General features: G+C 47.5%; 1 pseudogene across 1 annotated transcript in view; it reads left to right on the plus strand.

Moving 5' to 3' along the window:
* LOC125037422 overlaps positions 1-5,183 on the plus strand; it is an 11,238-nt pseudogene extending 6,055 nt beyond the window's left edge. Inside the window, exons 2-6 of the transcript XR_007115972.1 lie at positions 2,086-2,300; positions 2,663-2,782; positions 3,588-3,833; positions 4,078-4,260; positions 4,440-5,183. The product of XR_007115972.1 is annotated as a fructose-bisphosphate aldolase-like (transcript). The remainder of the gene's footprint in view (positions 1-2,085; positions 2,301-2,662; positions 2,783-3,587; positions 3,834-4,077; positions 4,261-4,439) is intronic.
* Positions 5,184-5,401: the final 218 nt, after the last annotated feature.

Consider the following 5,401-nt stretch of genomic DNA (forward strand, 5'->3'; position numbering starts at 1 on the left):
TGGGGTCACTGAGGGCACGCAATCACCCCCCCACCCACCCCCCTTGTCACTGGGTATGTTGCCCGGTCGCAGGATATTGTACCCAGGGGCACGAGACGGTGTTTATGCAATGCCGGCGCCGTTTCCAGGGGCAACAGGGGGCACTGTAGCCGGGGGGAGGGGGAGGGGGGGTTACGCAGGGTCACCTTGTGGTTCCCAATATATGCTGGTCTGGGGGGGAGGGGGTGGGGAAGAGGGGTACCGGCATTCATTATAAAGCGTCTGGTAAGTTTTGTGTGTAATATCTCGAGGGGCTTTTTTCTTATCTTTAAGCTTGGCATCTGAGGTTTTGGTGTAGTTTGTGATCTCGTTGAGAATGCAACATTGACGATTCACTGCACGTAGCGGGGGATGGGTGTATTGGGGTTGTCCTTGGAGAAGCCAAGTTGACTTCTCCCCAGTTCTCTTCTCCTTACCAGCTTATCCCTCTCCTATCCCTCTCCTATCCCTTCCTCGTCCCCTGCCTCCCTCCACTCCTATCCCTTCCTCGTCCCCTGCCTCCCTCCACTCCTATCCCTTCCTCGTCCCCTGCCTCCCTCCACTCCTATCCCTTCCTCGTCCCCTGCCTCCCTCCACTCCTATCCCTTCCTCGTCCCCTGCCTCCCTCCACTCCTATCCCTTCCTCGTCCCCTGCCTCCCTCCACTCCTATCCCTTCCTCGTCCCCTGCCTCCCTCCACTCCTATCCCTTCCTCGTCCCCTGCCTCCCTCCACTCCTATCCCTTCCTCGTCCCCTGCCTCCCTCCACTCCTATCCCTTCCTCGTCCCCTGCCTCCCTCCACTCCTATCCCTTCCTCGTCCCCTGCCTCCCTCCACTCCTATCCCTTCCTCGTCCCCTGCCTCCCTCCACTCCTATCCCTTCCTCGTCCCCTGCCTCCCTCCACTCCTATCCCTTCCTCGTCCCCTGCCTCCCTCCACTCCTATCCCTTCCTCGTCCCCTGCCTCTTCTCCGTTCCCCCAGCCCTCCTTGAACTCTTCCTCCTTCCCTCCTTCCCCTATTCCCTCTCATCCTTCTCCCTCCCCTTCCCGCCTAACCCCTACTCCCTTCCTCCATCCCCTCCTACGTCCTTCCCCCCTCCCCTCCCCCCTCCCCCCCCTCCCACCCTGAACGCGTCTCCCTCCTCTCAACTGACGACAAACAACAAAAACCTGTCAGAATTACGACGCCTTAGAGTTGATCCCAGATGTAATAAACAGCTAATCATGCTTTCATTTCGATAGTTATCCATTATTGCATAAGCACTGTGTAAAAATAGAGAACAAAATACGAGGTTTATATAGATGTTAATACCAAACTGCATTATATTTAAGGCAGAGAAGCTTGACTGTTGTAGTTGCAAAAAAGATTACTTGTTTGAAGCTGTTTATGCTCAAGGTCAATACAGCATGTTGCAAGATGTCGTCTGTAGCATCTTGGGAGATGTTCTTTAGTGTAAATGTTGATCTTCGTTTCTCAAAAATTAATAATACATTTAGTAGAGTAGAGGGTTGTTGTTACATGGTAAAAGTTTTTAGAATATTTTCTCGTTTGTTCATAGATGGGCGTTGAGATTATATTAAATGGGCGTTGAGTTTATATATAAAGTTTAAAAGGAGTGGGTGTTGTAGAAATACATTTTGCTATTACCTCTTAGCCGAAACAAGGGTATATAAAGAACTGAATATAATTAAAGATGATGATGATGCCGTGTTTGCAAGGCAATTTCTGTACCGTATCTCTATCTCGGTCTAGTTTCATTAAAGTTTTAGATGTATGTAGATATATTTGCTTGATGTACCGGAAAAAAGGACATATAAACAAGAAATAAAGCATTTCTTCAAATTCCCGAAGAGGCAAAGCTGAAATAATGAGTTAAAGCCGATGTGGTATTCATTAGATCTACCCTTTGTACAGCCACGATAAATACGGGTCAGTAAATTAAGCATTACCGAAACTCCTCCTTCACTCCGAGACAGCGTCCCTCCTCCACCTCCACCACCTCCACCTCCTCCACCTCCACCTCCACCTCCACCTCCACCCACTCAAACTCCGTCTCCTCCTCCTCCAGCAGAAGCACCATGACCACCTACTTCAGCTACCCCGCCCCTGAGCTTCAGGCCGAGCTCCGGCGCATCGCCAACGCCATCGTGGCCCCGGGGAAGGGCATCCTGGCCGCCGACGAGTCCACGGGCACCATGGGCAAAGCGCCTCTCCAACATCGGCCTCGAGAACACCGACGAGAACAGACGGAAGTACCGCCAACTGCTCTTCACTTCCGACAAGGTAAAGGAGGTTTCGGGAATTCGTTTTTAGTTTTTTTTAGTTTTGGCGTTGAATAAATTTGTTTTGGTTTATAGGTTTGTGGAGTTTGTGGAGTTTATAGGTTTGTGGGTTTATGGGGTTAGGAGAATTTGGGGTTTTGCATGTTTGAGAGGGTCTATTGTGTGAAAGGCGATTTATGAATCCTTGGAATTTGAAACTGTGTATAGTTGGTTATAGGTGGAAAGTTATTCTCACTATTTTTCTTGGGGATCGAATTGTATTTTTATTTTTAGGAAGTCTAATGCACGCAGATTTGCCTTCTATAACTTCTATTCTATCGACGAAAAAAGAAACAAGAAATGGATTCTGATCCTCTTTTGCAGGAGCTCGGAAACTACATCTCGGGTGTGATTCTTTTCCACGAGACACTCTACCAGAAAACAGATGACGGTCGCCCCTTCGTCGATCTCATCAAGCAACTCGGGATCATCCCCGGAATTAAGGTTAGTTTTCGATATTTTTTTAACCCAATGCCGTCGGGGAAAATGAACAAAAAATGGGGAAAATGCTGTGCCCATTTTCTATATTTTTTGTGAAATGTCTGCTCATAGATGGCTCTGCTAGTGCTTAGCCACAAAGGAGTCAATTAGTAGACCTTGTGACCATACGTGATTTGAATTGGCGGGAAAAACGTGTTTTTTACTAGTGCTATGGATATCGATGGTGTTATTTTTATTATAAACATTATAATTATTATAATGTTTTTAATATTAGTAACAGCAAAATAAGATAATGTAAAATATTTCGTAAATCAAAGAAAAGGGTGAACGGGCGAGACGGGCAGTACTCCTAACTGGCTCATTGGTGACTTAGTACAAGTATAGCCATCTATGTGTATAAACAATCAAACAAGTACTAACAGTGGGCAAAGCACGTGTCTACCCGTCGTATCCGTCGGCAAGGGGTTAAATATCAGATTTTTTTAAGGATAGAAATTTTTGTATATTTTGGATGTTCTCTTTGACTTATTATGGATATGAAACTGTCAAATGTAATATTTCCTAATAGTTATCTTTGAGTGTTATTTCATGGGGAGGATTTTGAATTAACCGTTCCGTACTTCATATACTTATGAAGTATACCCATATCAACCACATTTTGAAATGTATGTAATATTTCTTACGGGAAATGCTCTATTTAGTTCAGATCGACTTTAAAATGTCCAAGAAAAGGGTGGATACCATCTGGTTAATCTTTACTTTCAAAATGGCCCATTCTGCTGCTAAAAAGCGACTTCGTTACCGGCAGGTCGACAAGGGTGTCGTTCCCCTCATGGGATCTGAAGGCGAGAGCACAACCCAGGGTCTCGATGACCTCTCCCAGCGCTGTGCTCAGTACAAGAAGGACGGCTGTGACTTCGCTAAGTGGCGCTGCGTCCTGAAGGTCGGCACCAACACCCCCAGCTACCAGGGCATGCTGGAGAACGCCAATGTCCTCGCTCGCTACGCTTCCATCTGCCAGATGAACGGCCTCGTGCCCATTGTTGAGCCCGAGGTGAGGGGGAGACTTTGCTGTGGGGCCCTTTTTGTTTATTGTTTTCTTGTTATATTTTGTAGTTGTTTTAGGTGATATTAGGCAGATCGCGCAAAAAATTACAGGAATACACACTGATTCACCATTTTTTTTTTTTAGCCTTTTTTTATTTGGCTCTTGAGCGTATATAAACTTTTTTTTTCTTTCTCCTTTCCTTCAACATGTCTTAATCGCGTCCCCCCCCCCCCTTCTCCTCCCGCCGCAGGTGCTGATGGACGGCAGCCACGACCTGGACCGCGCCCAGAAGGTCACCGAGGCCGTCCTGTCCTTCACATACAAGGCCCTCGTAGACCACCACGTCTTCCTCGAAGGCACTTTGCTCAAGCCCAACATGGTCCTCGCCGGCCAGGAATGCCCCACCAAGTACACACCCCAGCAGGCTGCCACGGTGAGTTGATTTCGGGCTTTCTTGTAGTTTAGGGATCGAGTACTCTTTTAAAATTGTGCTGCAGGATTTTGTTTATTGTGCGTGACTCTTTATAAAGGCCGATGACCCCTTTTTCTTTCTAATGATCCGTAACAAATTCGTTCACGATGGACAGTAACCCTTGGTTGTTCCCTCCGCAGGCCACCGTCCTGGCCCTGTCCCGCACCGTGCCCGCCGCCGTGCCCGGCATCTGCTTCCTCTCCGGCGGCCAGTCTGAGGAGGAGGCGACGGTGCACCTGGACGCCATCAACAAGTGCACGGCCGGCAGGAAGCCTTGGGCGCTCACCTTCAGCTACGGCCGAGCCCTGCAGGCGTCGGCCCTGAAGGCGTGGAGCGGCAAGGACGTCAAGGCCGGTCAGGCCGAGCTCATGAAGAGAGCCAAGGCCAACGGAGCCGCCGCCTTGGGCAAGTACGCGGCTGGCACTGTCGCTGGTGCCGCCGGCGACGAGGGCCTCTTCGTCAAGAATCACCAGTACTAGACGCCCTTCGAGAACCGCTAGTACAAGGACGACCTCGAAGCCATCACGCGAGGAATGGAGTCGTCCTCCCTCCCTCTCTCTTCTCTCTCTTTCCTTCCATCCTTTTGTCATCGTCAAAATGTCATCTTTCTTCCGGAGATTTGTCTCTGATACCCCGTCCCCCCCATCTCTGCGGTTGAGTTGTCATGATGGAATGAACTTATGGATTTCTGTTTAAAGATTTGAGAATTGTTATTCTTTCAGAGGACATGTTCGAAAGTGTTATAGGTATATATATATGTGTATCTCAAGTGCCGAGTTACCACCACCCACCCTTATGTGTACCTAATGATATTTAAAATGTTGAATCTGTCAGCATTCCATTTGTGACGCTTTCATTTAAAACAATAAAATCAAGGAATGTAATGTGAATATTTAATCTTAAACCCCATTTTTATTTTGGACATAAGACAGAGCTATCCGAATGTAAATAATGACAAAAGCGTGTAAAACAAGATAGCATTTCTAGTTATAATGGAGTTAGAATTCCCATGCAGTAGTGGAAATTCAAAATCTATAATATACACGAATCCTCTCTTATTAAGTTACAAACATTCTGATGAAACGAAAATCGGAAATGAAAA

Source organism: Penaeus chinensis, chromosome 23, assembly GCF_019202785.1.
Source record: "Penaeus chinensis breed Huanghai No. 1 chromosome 23, ASM1920278v2, whole genome shotgun sequence".
Lineage (NCBI taxonomy): Eukaryota > Metazoa > Arthropoda > Malacostraca > Decapoda > Penaeidae > Penaeus > Penaeus chinensis.